The following is a 15,413-nucleotide window of genomic DNA, read 5'->3' on the forward strand; positions in this document are numbered from 1 at the left end:
CGGTAAAATGGAATGGATTAAGTGAAATTGTGCAAAAGTGAACTTTAGTAGTAAAACAGTGTTGGGCAGCAGCAGTGCATGAATTTGAAAATTTACCAAAAATTGTGGAAGTTGAATTAAATTTCAAATAAAATATGTAAATAAATTTTATTGAGTCTAGTTTCACATAAAACAAACAGAGGAAGCAAAAGAATTTCATATTATGTGATATTTGAATTCTTGTGAGACAGTGTCTAAATGAATTCGAGATCCCCTGTTCTGACTTGGAAAATTTTTTAAAAATTATAGAAAAATAATTTTGGGGTATAATTTATATGCCTAGAATCTTGGATGAGTCTACGTTTAATAAAAACAAACGAGAACATCATCAGAGTTTTTTACTATGAGATAAATAAATTTTAGTGAAGAAAGGTCGAAGCTGTTAAACAGCAAAACAGGGGAGATTTTGAATAATAAAATGTACTTATTGGCTAGACCAAAAATTCTGAAAATTTTATGGTGGCAAGATATATGAGTCTAGTTTTTGGGAAAATTTACGGATTTTAATTTGGAGTTTATTAGCTCTAAATATAAATGATTTAGTGACTATTACTCAAGAAAATAACTTAACCAGAACATGTGTAAATGTACAAATAAGTTAGTTTTATTGTGGGAAGCATGTTAGTAAATTGCTTATTATTATTTCATGTGAGCTTACTAAGCATAAAGCATATCCCCTCATTTCCATTTCTTTTAGTGTTGTCAGGTTAGCTCAGGGTTGGAGACCGTCGGAGGCAGCATCACACTATCAAGCCAACACCTTGACAGTATAAACACATATACTAGAATTATCAAGTGAGTGGCATGTATAGGGACCTAATTTTATAACATGTGTTATTATAATTTGGCCAAATATATTGGTCTTTAGTGAGCTAATGATTCTGACTTATAAATCTAGTTATTTATGTTATGTTTGATATTGGTGATGTGCATATGCTTGGTTGTCATGCATGGTTGGTAATAAGTTGTTTAAGTTGTTTAATTGATGAATTAAGTTTAGTAACACTTCGTGCTCGACTCTGGCGATGGTATCAGGTACGTGGGCGTTACATAGAAGGCCAGATATTGAGGCAATCCAATTTGAATTGAAACCAGTGATGTTTGAAATGCTGCAATCGGTGGGTCAATTTAGTGGTATGCCCACGGAAGATCCACATCTCCACCTTCGGTTGTTTATGGAGGTAAGTGGCTCATTCAAGATAGCCATTGTGACTGAAGACGCATTGAGGTTGAGGTTAAAGTTGTTTCCATACTCGTTGCGAGATCGAGCACGAGCATGGCTCAATTCATTGCCACCAAGTTCTATATCTACATGGCAAGAATTAGCAGAGAGATTTTTGGTTAAGTATTTCCTACCTAGCAAAAATGCTAAGTTGAGGAACAAGACCACAACTTTCCAACAATTGGATGATGACACTTTGTATGAGGCTTGAGAGTGATTTAAGGAGTTACTTCGTAAGTGCCATCATCATGGGATTCCTCATTGTATCAAGTTAGAGACATTCTATAATGGTCTCAATGTACATACAAGATTGATGGTAGATGCTTCTGCGAATGGTGTAATTTTGTCTAAGTCTTATAATGAGGCTTATGAGATCATCGAGAGGATAACGAGCAACAACTATCAATGGCCAACAAATCGAACAGCTTCAGGAAGACGTGTAGCCGGAGTTCATGAAGTTAATGCTCTCACTTTGTTATCAACTCAGGTATCGTCTACTTCCTCTATGTTAAAGCAGTTTACCGCTAATAGTGCTAATAATTTTGCAGCTCAGCCACCAAGTTTGTTTGAAGTTGTTTCACGTGTGTACTATGGGGAAGGTCATTCTTTTGAGAATTTCCCATTAAATCCCAAGTCAGTATTTTATGTGGGGAACCAAAATCAAAATAGAAGAGGACAAGGACCCCAGTCTAACTTCTATAATTCTTCATGGTGTAATCACCCCAACTTTTCTTGGAGCAACCAAGGAAATGGACCAAATAACAACTTTATGTAGCATAGACCCAACCAATCTTAGGGGTTTAATCAGAAGCTCCAAAACCGCCTTAAGCTGAATCATCAAATAGTTTGGAGAACTTGTTGAAAGCGTACATGGAAAAGAATGACACTTTGATCCAGAGTCAAGCAGCAACACTGAAAAATTTGGAAAACCAAATGGGTCAATTAGCTACGAAGCTTCGTAATAGACCACAAGGAACTTTGCCAAGCGGTACTGAGAATCCAAGAAATTCGGGTAAATAACATATCAAGGTAGTGGCATTGTGAAGTGGTAAAATTCTGGAACCCCGAGTGATTGATGTTGAGGATGAGCTTGTCGAAAAGGGGGAAAGTTAACAAGCTGTTGAAGTCCCTATACCAAAAGAGTCAGAATCTATAAAGACTGACAAGGTAAATCCTAACTTAGTAAATTTAGATACTTTAACATCTTCATTGGATACATATTTACCTACTCAGAAGAGTTGTCCGGTTCAATCGAAAGTTCCATCACCTCCATATCCACAAAGATTACAACAACACAAGTAGAAACATGAGGTGCAATTCAAGAATTTTTTGGTTGTTCTGAAGCAGTTACACATCAATATTCCATTGGTGGAGGCTTTAGAACAAATGCTGAATTGCGTGAAGTTTATGAAGGATGTACTATCCCAGAAGAAACGACTGAGTGAGTATGAGACTGTCGCTCTGAAAAAGGAGTACAGTGCATTCCTGCAGAACAAGTTGCCATCGAAATTGAAAGATCCAGGAAGCTTTACGATACCCTGTAACATTTGTGAATCTTATTGTGGTAAAGCTTTGTGTTACTTAGGAGCAAGTATCAACTTGATGCCTAAGTTTATTTTCATTATGACAGGGATAGGAGAAGTAAGACCTACAATTGTGACACTCCAGCTAGCGGATCGATCTTTAGCATACCTTGAAGAAAAGATCGAGAATGTTTTGGTAAGAGTCGATAAATTTATTTTTCCTGCTGATATCATTATTCTAGATTTTGAAGCAGATAAGGAAGTGCCAATTATCCTTGGAAGGCATTTCCTAGCCACGGGAAGTGTCGAAACCATTTTCAAATCGAGTTTTGGAAAATGGGAATCGATTTTAAAAAACGAAAACGGGAGTCGCCACCAATCTTTTTAGGTGTGATTGGATCACCTTTAAAACATTTTGTTTTAAAATCATTAGTTTTGGTTCACGAAATAAAAGAACGGGTTCGGGAGTCGATTACGTACAAGGAAGGATTAGCACCCTCGTAACGCCCCAAAATTGGTACCTAATTGATTATCAAATGTCTTTAATGTCGAAAATTTTAAAGATTTTAAGATGTAATCCTCTTTAAAATATTTTGATTTTTGAAAATTTGGGTTCACTTGTATCAAAGTATTGACACTAAGTTAGCCTTTTTAGAAATCCCTATCTCGAAATGACAAAATGCTACATCCAGTAAGTTAGGACATATCGCTTTGCAGTTCCAAGACAGTCGCTTACATTTTGAAAACCTTTAAAAACTTAGAAGGGTACGTGACTATTCGAACTTAACGAGAAAAGTCGCAACCCAATAAGTTAGGGCATTACTTTTTCAAAATTTCCAAACACCAAGCATTGCCTTTATATTTTTTTTTTTGAAAATTTTGGAGCCTTGTCTTTTTAAAGATGATGCGTAGGGAATTGTATTGCATTATAAATCATACATAGTAACATATTATTGTAGTTGGTAAATAAAACGTGCATTTAAACAAAATGATGGCAATGATATAAAGAACGTGCATTAGATTCATACATATAAAATAGCAAATATTAATAATATGCATACAAAGATATATAGCATGTATTGAGAACGAATAAACAAGATATATAAACATATGAAATAATATTTAAATGATGCGTGATATAAAATCAAACATAATCAAATAATACATGATATACAAATAGAATAAATGTAATGTCAATATGCATATAATTATAATAAAAAAAATTAACACATACATGATACATACAATACCAAACATATAGAAGAACTAATAAAAAATGATTGATTGCTAACAAAATATACATACAATTAAAAACAAGACATTTCATATCAATAGTATTTAATATATAATATAATAACATAGTAACAAGAATAAAATAATAATAATTATATAATAATATATTGGTTTGAAAGTATGTAAGAGATTTCATAATATAACAATATTAGTTTAAAATGAAATAATTTATGTATAGTAAATAAATAAAAAAATGAAATGTGTATATAATGTGAGTTAAAAATATGATTTAATAATAATAATTTCCATTTTTTAAAATAATATATATAATATAAACATAAATAATATAATTTGCGATACATGATATACATAACATTTATATAAAAAAAAAGTAATATAAAAATGAAACATAATAAAGATTATATAATAAAATGTAATATAAACATATAAGAAAAATAATAGATATAATATAAAGTAACACATAAAACAATATATATAAATAATTAATAAATATAATATATGTGAAAATATAGTAATATATAAAAGAGATGTAAAATAATATTTAAGAAAAATAATACATAATAAGTACTAATAATATATAATTAAAAATAATACTTATAATAAAATAATTTTATAATATATAATATAAAAGTAAAATTAAAATAAAACAAATAATAAAAAATATATATATAGAATAATATAATAAATATAGGACTAAATTTAAAGTTTAACAAAATTATGGGGCAAATTTTGAAAGGAATAAAACTGAATTAAGGACCTATTTAAAACGCGCGCAAAATTAGAGGGACTCACTGGGCAAATTGCCCTATTCCCAAAATGGCGACGTTTCCCAGAATAAAATTTAACTACTGTCAGGACCAAATTAAAACTAAAATAAATAATAGGGCCGAATCATAAATAAAAAAAGAGTTTAATCGTAAACACTAAAGGGGTAGAAGGACCGATTGGAAAATTAACCCATTTTGCAAAAAAGCGCGGATCCTACCCGGGCAATCGGGTCAACGCACAGATCCTTGGGGTCACAAAACAATGCCGTTTTGTCTAGGCTATAAAAGCCAATTCCTCAGCCTTTAGTTCATTTGAAGCCCGTTTAAAAAAAAAACTAAAAAAATCTCTCTGAAAGAAAGAGAGAGGAAGGGAGCTCTGGGCTTTGGCCTCCGTTGGTCACACTTCGCCCACGCGCCACCCTAGGACCACCGTATACGGTAGCCAGGGTTCGAAAAACCTCTCATTTTTCGTGCCATCCGTCAAGTAACCCTTTTCTTTTATTTTTAAGTTATTTTTGTGTACATATATATATAAATATTCATATGCTTCTATACTGAAAATAGAGAAATGAAAGACAAAAATATAAAAACAAGAATCACCTTTGAAACTGTTTGTATCCTTTTTTTTAGTTCTGTATCTGCGTAATCGTTACAAGGGTTACAAAGGCTTTTTTATAGCCTACTGATTTGTTACATAAGGAAAGAAATCTCTGATTTCTTGTCTATGGTATCTTTGACTGATGTGCTGGGATTTCCTTGCCATTTTCTACTCTGTTTTTTTCGCGTATCTGCTATTTGTTTCCTTTTCTTGCAGGCAATCAAGCGAGGGATCCGGCAGTGACCATGCTGGTGTAGACGCGTGCACTGATCACGGCGCTGATGGAGGGTTACTGAAACGTCGTGAAAGACGAGCAGACGCATCCGTTGAAATTACTTCTAGAAGCTTTTGCTTGCGGCGCGAGGAGAAAGGCAGAAACCCTAGGGTTTCTTTCCTTGGTGTAACAAGCTGGGCCAATTGGGCTTTTTGAATTTGGGCTAGCTAGTTTAATTGGGTCACGGGTGTTTGTGGGTTTGCTGGGTAGTTTAGGCCTGATTGGGTTACAAGTGTAACGGGCTTTGGGCTCACCAGGCTTTGAGACCTGTTTATTTGTAAATAGACTTTAATGGAAATTTTAAATAAATATTTATTTATTCATATTCTACTTTCAGCCCGGTCAAATTTGGGCTCTTACAGCTGCCCCTCTTTGCTCATTTCTATGTAATAGGAATTGAGCAAAGACTCATAAAAAACCCAAATTTGACCAGTTCTATGATCTTCAATCTGCTTTCCATCAAACATAGAGACACTAAATTTGCTTCTTCGATTTAAATCATCTTGAGTCTGTTTGAGATCATTTGAGAGTCATATCTGCAAGGTCCTCGACTTGTTCCTTGTAAGCACAAGGATGCTTAAACTATCTTGAGTCTGTTTGAGAACATTTGAGAGTCATATCTGCAATGTCCTTGATTTGTTCCTTGTAGGCACAAGGATGCCAAACCATCTTGAGTCTGTTTGAGAACATTTGAGACTCATATCTGCAAGGTCCTCGACTTGTTCCTTGTAAGCACAAGGATGCCAAACCATCTTGAGTCTGTTTGAGAACATTTGAGAGTCATATCTGCAATGTCCTCGATTTGTTCCTTGTAAGCACAAGGATGCCAAACCACCTTGAGTCTGTTTGAGAACATTTGAGAGTCATATCTGCAATGTCCTCAATTTGTTCCTTGTAAGCACAAGGATGCCAAACCATCTTGAGTCTGTTTGAGAACGTTTGAGAGTCATATCTGCAATGTCCTCGATTTGTTCCTTGTAAACACAAGAACACCAAATCATCTTAGATCTACTTCAGTATAAACATCTGAAGGTTAGATCTGCTATATTTGAGAACGTCTGAGAGTCAAATCTGCTATGTCCTCGATTTGTTTCTTATAAACACAAGAACACCAAATCATCTTGGATCTGCTTCAGTATAAACGTCTGAAGGTTAGATCTGTTATATTTGAGAACGTCTGAGAGTCAAATCTGCTATGTCCTCGATTTGTTCCTTGTAAACACAAGAATACCAAATCATCTTGGATCTGCTTCAGTATAAACATCTGAAGGTTAGATCTACTATATTTGAGAACGTCTGAGAGTCAAATCTGCTATATCCTCGATTTGTTCCTTGTAAACACAAGAATACCAAATCATCTTGGATCTGCTTCAGTATAAACATCTGAAGGTTAGATCTGCTATCTTTGAGAACGTCTGAGAGTCAAATCTGCTATGTCCTCGACTTGTAAACACAAGAATACCCAATCATCTTGGATCTGCTTCAACATAAATGTCTGAAGTCTAGATCTACTGTCTTCAATTTATTTCCCATAAGCACAGGGATGCCATGTTGAAATCTTTGATCTTCATTGTCCCTTAGAGGACATGACCTGTAAGATGAGTATGTGTCTATGCCTAAGTATGCTATGATTGAAATGAGTCGAATGTCCTTAACATGTTATGATGCAAAGTGCTGTGAATATGACCCCTATCTCAGGTGTCATCATTCATTCCTTCATTTGTCTTTTTAAAAATTTTATTCTTACTCAGCTTGTAGGCCTTCCTCTAATGCTATGATCTACTGAGGATGTCTGTAAGAATTGAATCATCCATTTCTTTTTGGATTGGAAGAAAGAAATCCCTCGAGTTCCTTCATCCCTTACTTACGTGAATTTCTCAAATCATTGTCCTGTTTTAGTTTCTTGTATTATTTAGAAATTCCAAAGTAATGTGCAAAACTTCGTTTATGAAAATATTTTAGTTCATCTATCATTATTTTAATGCAACATACTTTAAAAATATCGAGAGATGAGTAAATCTTTGAGAATAATTGGATTCGAATTGTTAACAGTACAAAGGAAATAAGTCTGATAGCATATCTTTAAGAAGAAATAGAATCTAAAGATAGCAAACAGGATAAAAATCTGATGCTCTAACTATCGCCGTTTGAGCATCTATACCTTAGTTCCCCGAAGCCTTTCTTGAGTTCGACATGTGTTTAAAAGATCCAAAGTACTTTGTTGATGCCCCAATGTACACTGTGCCTCACTCTCTGTCAAATATAGCAAGGTTGCCGTGTGCCCTTCAAAATTTGAGCTGCCTTTTCGGGTTTTCAACTCAAAATCCCTTTGGTCATAAGGTGCCCTTTGTGGGTTTTCACCTTGGCCTCTCCTTTTTTTTTTAAATTCAAGGCGCCCTTTGCGGGTTTTCACCTTGGATTCTTTTCGCTTTTAGACAAAGTACTTTTTGACTGAGTCTGAGTTCACCGGATTGGGTAGGCTCTTTCCATCCATTTCTGTCAAAATCAATACACCACCAGAAAAAGCCTTCTTCACGACGTATGGCCCCTCCCAATTTGGCATCCATTTTCCTCTATAGTCCTTCTGAATGGAAAGAATTTTCTTTAGCAAAAGGTCCCTCTCACGGAATTCCCTTGGACGAACCTTCTTATCATAAGCTCGCATCATATGCTTCTGGTACATCTGACCATGTCGGATAGCCTTCAGCCTCTTTTCCTCAATCAAGTTTAGCTGGTCATATCGAGACTGAACCCATTCAGCTTCATCTAACCTTATCTCTGTTAAAATTCGGAGAGAAGGTATTTCCACTTCAATAGGTAAAATTGCTTCCATCCCGTAAACTAACGAGAACGGAGTTGCCCCAATAGAAGTTCTAACAGACGTTCGATAAGCCAAGAGTGAAAACGGTAGCTTTTCATGCCAATCCCTATAAGTCTCAGTCATCTTTGCCACTATTTTCTTACTGCCTCATTCATCTTTGGACGATAGGGTGAGGAGTTGTGATGCTTGATTTTGAATTGGTCGCAAACCTCTACTATCGTTTTGTTGTTCAAATTCAATGCATTGTCGGATATGATCCTCTCAGGCATTCCATACCGACAAATGATTTCCTTCTTCAAAAATTGACTTACAGCTGACTTAGTAACATTTGCGTAAGAAGCAGCCTCTACCCATTTTGTAAAGTAGTCAATAACTACGAAAATAAATGGATGTCCATTCGAAGCTTTTGGCGATATTGGTCCGATGACATCCATGCCCCACATGGAAAATGGCCATGGAAAAGGTGAGGGTGGTACATGAATTTTGTCCCCATAAACCTGACACTTATGGCATTTTTTGGCATAATTGATACAGTCTCCTTCCATAGTGGCCCAGTAATAGCCAAACCTCATGATTTGTCTTGCCATCGTGAACCCATTTGCATACGTACCACATGCACCTTTATGGACCTCTTCTAGAATTAGCTTGGCTTCCACAGCATCGACACATCTCAAAAGTACTTGGTCTTTCCTTCTCTTGTACAGAACATCCCCGTCCAAAACATAGTCACAAGCTAATCTTCTCAGAGTTCGTTTGTCATTTTCGGATGCCTGTGCTGGATATTTACGATCTCTTACATATCGCAATATATCCTGATACCAAGGATTGTCATCCTTTTCTTCCTCTTCAAGGTTACAACAGCTAGCTGGAAATTCATAGACACTCATTTGAATTGGTCTCATCTCTTCCTCTTTGTTTGCCTTAATCATTGAAGCCAAGGTTGCTAAAGCATCTGCCATTTGATTCTCATCTCGTGGGAGATAGTTGAAGGTGATGTCATCTAACTCTCTTAGTAACCCCAAAACTACTATTCGATAATTGATCAACTTAGGGTCTCTTGTCTCCCATTCACCTCTTAGCTGATAGATTACCAACGCAGGATCTCCATATACTTCTAGGGTTTTTATGCCTCTTTCTATGGCTGCTTGGAGCCCCATGATGCATGCTTCGTATTCAGCCATATTATTTGTACAGTTAAAATCTAACTTGCACGTGAACGGGTAATGGTCACCATTCGGGGATACTAAGACTGTCCCAATTCCATTTCTGACTGCATTAGAAGCCCCATCAAAATTTAGCTTCTATGGAGAATCTTCAATTGCTGCTATACACATTAGCTCCTCATTCGGAAAATCAAAATTCAATGGCTCGTAATCCTCCAAAGCTCTACTGGCCAAGAAGTCTGCCTCCACACTTCCTTTGATAGCCTTCTGACTTATATAGACTATATCGAACTCTGAAAGCAAAATTTGCCATCTCGCCATTCTTCCATTTAGAGCCGTTGATTCCATCATGTATTTTAATGGATCTAATTTTGAGATGAGCCAAGTAGTATGGTATAGCATGTACTGTCTTAATCTCCGTGTGGTCCAAATCAACGCACAGCACAACTTTTCGATTGGCGAATATCTTATTTCACAGTCAGTGAATTTCTTACTGAGATAATAAATTGCCTTTTCCTTTTTCCCTGACTCGTCATGCTGACCAAGCACACATACCATAGAATTGCTGAACACTGACAAGTATAGTATTAACGGTTTAACTGGACTAGACGGAGATAACACTGGAGCATTCAACAAATACTGCTTGACTTTCTCAAAAGCATTCTGGCATTCTTCATCCCAAGCACCTTGATTGTGCTTTCTGAGGAGACGAAAGATAGGATCACATTTCTCAGTCAATTTTGAAATGAACCGAGCAATGTAATTCAACCTTCCTAGGAATCCTCGAACTTCTTTTTGAGTACGTGGTGGAGGCAACTCTCGTATGGTTCTGACCTTGTCTGAGTCAACTTCAATTCCCTTTTTACTGACTACGAAGCCTAATAACTTCCCCGATCTGGCTCCAAAGGAGCACTTTGCTGGATTGAGCTTCAACTGAAATTTTCTCAACCTTAAGAACAATCTTCTCAAGACCTCAATGTGTTCTTTTTCTGTTCGCGACTTGGCGATCATATCATCAACGTATACCTCAATGTCCTTATGCATCATGTCATGAAACAAGTTTACCATGGCTCGTTGGTATGTTGCCCCTACGTTCTTCAACCCAAACGGCATCACTTTATAACAAAAGGTGCCCCACAATGTTATGAAAATAGTTTTATCCATATCTTCTAGATGCATCTTTATCTGATTGTACCCCGAGAAGCCGTCCATGAAGGAGAACAACGAATATCCTGCTGTGTTGTCTACTAACGTGTCGATGTGTGGCAGAGGAAAATTATCCTTTGGGCTTGCTTTGTTTAGATCTCTGTAATCAACGCACATTCGTACCTTCCCGTCTTTCTTAGGGACAGGTACAATATTAGCTACCCATTTAGAGTACTTTACTTCCTGTAAAAATCCTACATCAAATTGCTTCTTGACCTCATCTTTTATTTTCAGGACAATGTCTGGCTGCATCCTTCGCAACTTCTGTTGGACCGGTCTACATTCTTGTCTTATCGGAAGACGATGTACTACAATGTCAGTACTCAATCCGGGCATATCTTGATAAGACCATGCAAAGATATCCTTGAATTCCTGAAGCAACTCAATCAAGCTACGCTTTGTGTCATTAGCGATCAGTGTTCCAATTTTCACCTCCTTCCCTTCCTCTAGAGCTATATTCTCTATTGCCTCATGTTTTACCATTCTTGATAGATCGAGAGATATGTCACAATCTTGAACATCTTCAAAATCCTGAGGCTCCTCCAAACACATGTCTTGCTCATAAGAGAAATCAGGAGCGGCAGTATTAGCGCTCATATCATTGATATCTAGAAACCTATGAGGGGTATGAAAGAATATACAAAGAATGAATGAATTTAAGAATGATCGTTTATGTGCTATGAATAAAAGAATAAGAGTTGTTAGAATTTTAAGGAATATTGGTTGATAAAAATGAGGCAATACTCTTTTAAATTGGTAAAAGTTATGTTTTATTTGAATAATAATAGATGAACATAAGCCTATTTTCACAAATGTAATCTTACTACTCCTAGGCCCTAGAGTAATAAACATGTTTCGAGCATTACTCTGAAAAATTTCTAAAGACTACAGAAAGATCCTCCGCAGTCCAATTGTTTTGAGAGCTCCCCGGTTCGTAAGGGCGAATACCCTCGAGGTTTTCCTGTCCAAACCACTCACTATGTACAACATTGATTTGATGACTCTCTTCTACTAGCAACCCTCCTGACTTAAAGGTTTTGGATATATGTGGGAATGTCATCAGTTCCCACTCTACTTCTCCTCCGTTCAAACGCGCCTTCCTTCTTGCTTGACGCTTTTCCATCTCCTGTCTCTTTTGCTTATGGTCTGGCTTAAAACCCAAACCAAAGCGATCCTTCTTCTCCATCAATTTTGGGACTTGAATCCCTCCTTGCAACTGTTTTCCTAGTCCTTTTCCTGGCAATGCTCCTTTCCCCATCATTATTCGCAAGGCCATCCTTGTTGCTCTAGATATTCTGGGAACCGGCACCTCGCTTCCCTCCGAAATGAAGGTAGCATTAACAATTTCTAAGGAACGAAAAGAACACTCGATAGCCTCCTCATTTGTCTCCATATAAGGGCCTTTATTGATGACAGCTGCTATGATGTCCTCCTCTGCATTGATGGTTATCAAGCGTCCATCTGTCACCAACTTTAATTTTTGGTGCAGTGAAGAAGGCACCGCTCCTACTGAGTGTATCCATGGCCTCCCCAAAAACAATTACAGGAGGGCTTGATATCCATTACCAGGAAGTCAACTTCATATGTATTTGGTCCAATCTCTGGAGGGATATCAATTCGTCCCATTACTTTCCTTTCAGTTCCGTCAAAGGCTCTTACCACATTATGACACGTCTTCATGTGTGAACTGTCGATGGGTAATTTGTTCAATGTGGATAATGGAAAGACGTTCAAAGCGGACCCATTATCAACGAGTACACTTGGAAGCGTGTATCATTTGCAACGAGTGGTGATGTGCAAAGCCTTAGTTGACCCTATGCCCCCAGGTGGAATTTCATCATCATTGAAGTAGATGAAATTATCTGCATTGATGTTATTTATCAACCGGTCCAACTTATTGACAGATATATCATGAGTGACATATGTCTCGTTGAGTACCTTCAACAACGCTTCTCGATGCACTTCAGAGCTTAGCAGTAAGGCTAAAACCGATATGCGTGCTGGTTGCTTACGTAACTGCTCAACCACACTGTACTCACTATGCTTAAGGAACTTTAGAAATTCCTTAGCTTCCTCCTCCCTCACTGGCTCGTTAACAAGTACTTCACTCTTTTTCTTAATTTCAACATTCTTGGGTTTTATGGGCTCCACTCTGACATCCTCCATATCATAACGCTTCCCACTCCGCGTATGGGAACCTTCCTCTCGTACATCTTTAGATGCGCTAGCTATGTTTCCTTCTCCTGGCACCGTCACGCTACAGTCATAACTCCATGGTACTTTCTTGCTATCCTTGTAAGGGAAAGAAGTAGGTGTATGTATAATAACCTTGGGCGCTGCTGGTGTCCCTATTTCATTATTCCCTGGCAAGGAGATAATGATCCTTGGTCTGCTGGTTCTTTGCTGTTCATTTTCCATCACGCATACTTGCTTTTCACTAGAGCTACCTTCATAAACATGTAGCTCTTTGTTGTCTATGAAGCCTTGCACCAAGGCCTTGAATTCCTCGCAATCTTCACGGAACTCACCGTAGTCCCATGTTCTTTCTTTTGTATTTTAGAGGTCAGCATACCTCTCTTTATCATCTCCTCCCAGATTACCCTCATAGGCATCCTTATCTCATCAACATTTTCCTTTTCCCTTTTTTCACCGGCTTCACCAATGGCATTTACTCCCTGATTGTCATGGTTCGGCAAAGGATTCTCAGTATTTGAGGTACTCTCAAATTTCAAAACCCCATTCTTGATCAACCTCTCTACGGCTTTCTTGAATCCAGTACAATTCTCGATTGAGTGCCCCGATATTTCAGCATGATACTCACATCTGGCATTTGCATCATACCATTTAGGATACGGAGGTTGTAATGGTTTTAAATGGAAAGGGGCTATAGCATGCGCATCATATAGATTTTGATAGAGCTCCCTATACATCACAGGTATAGGTGTAAATTGCATCCTCTCATGCCTAGTGTTGGATTCCTGCTTTTGAGAGTCTTGTTGCCCAACTGTGGCTACTTTGGGCTGGCTAACTGTGACTGCTTTTGAGTTAAAACCACTTGTATTGTTTACCTCATTGTCTTTTCTTCTTGGGGCTGATCTTTTGACTACTTCCCCCTCAATTCTTCCTCCTCTTATGGCATTCTCTATCATTTCTCCTGCCATAACTATGTCCGCAAAAATTTTGTAGTGCTTCCAATCATATGAGTAATAAATGGGGCTTTCAGAGTATTAATAAATAACATAGTGGTCTCTTTCTCCAACAGTAGTGGTTGAACCTGCATCGCTACCTCTCTCCACCTCTGTGCATATTGCCTAAAATTCTCATTAGGTTTCTTCTCCATGTTTTGCAGGGTAATCCTGTCAGGGGTCATGTCTGTTACATGATTGTACTGTTGCATGAAGGCTTGTGCAAGATCCCTCCATGAACTTATTCTAGCTCGGCTCAACTGATTGTACCATCTGGCTGCCGCCCCTACCAAACTATCTTGAAAACAATGGATCAACAGCTGATCATTGCTTACATACCCCGTCATCCTTCTGCAAAACATTGTGATGTGGGCCCCTGGGCAAGTAGTGCCATTGTACTTTTCAAATTCTAGCATTTTGAATTTGTGAGGTAGCACTAGGTTTGGGACCAGACTTAAGTCCTTGGCATTAACCCCATGATTATTGCCAGTGCCTTCCAAAGCCTTGAACTTTTCTTCTAACCATCTGCAACGTTCATCCAATTGTCTTGCAGCTTCGGCCTTCAAATCCTCATTTTCCACCATATCTAGATCGGGAACAAGAGGATTAGTAAGATTGTCACCCATATTAAGCCCTGAACCAACCAAGAAATTCACATGGACACCTGCATTAATTGGCCCTTGCCGAGGCCTCACAGTAGTAGATGGCCTTCTAGGAAGTGCCTCAGTTTGCAATGATACATGCGGCGGTGTAAAACCTGGAGGAGGACCCTCATTTTCCTCTTCAGTGATGGCCATAGGAGCCTTTCCTTTATCAGTGGCCCTCAGTAATTGAGCCATTTCGGCCATTATATTCCTCTGAGCTTCCATCATTTGTTCCCTCATCTCATTCTGCATTTTAGCCAACTGGTCTTGCATATCCTTTTGCAACTGCTCAAACCTTTGATCCATGTTCTTAGTTTTAGTGCGAGTGCCGTAAGAATGTGTAATTTCCAGTTTTCTTTTCTACCTTTATAAAGAAACTTTAACAAATTAGGGTCTTTCTATAACCTTGAATGCATATGATATGATGTAATGCAAATGTATGAATGCAACAAAAGCATCAATCTCGATTCAATCTCATTTAGAAAACTTTATTTAGAAAAATAATATCTTTACATATAAATGGATTACAAGTACGCTTTCGCCCTAATGCCCAAAGTTTTAACTCTATCTAATAAAAGGGCTAACTCTCTTCCTATGTCTGACGACGACCCACACATCATACTCAATACATCGGCTCGTACAGCCAAGTCTTGCACATATTCAGCAACCTCTCGAATCTGAGCTATTGCTTCTTCCATGACATGATCCCTTTCTCTA

The 15,413-nt window shown here is 37.6% G+C and overlaps 1 non-coding gene across 1 annotated transcript; it reads right to left on the reverse strand.

Moving 5' to 3' along the window:
• Nucleotides 1–1,409: 1,409 nt before the first annotated feature.
• LOC121210648 (small nucleolar RNA R71) lies at nucleotides 1,410–1,516 on the reverse strand. The gene has a single exon (XR_005905762.1). It is a non-coding gene; the product is annotated as a small nucleolar RNA R71 (small nucleolar RNA).
• Nucleotides 1,517–15,413: the final 13,897 nt, after the last annotated feature.

Source organism: Gossypium hirsutum, chromosome A11, assembly GCF_007990345.1.
Source record: "Gossypium hirsutum isolate 1008001.06 chromosome A11, Gossypium_hirsutum_v2.1, whole genome shotgun sequence".
NCBI classification, from domain to species: domain Eukaryota; kingdom Viridiplantae; phylum Streptophyta; class Magnoliopsida; order Malvales; family Malvaceae; genus Gossypium; species Gossypium hirsutum.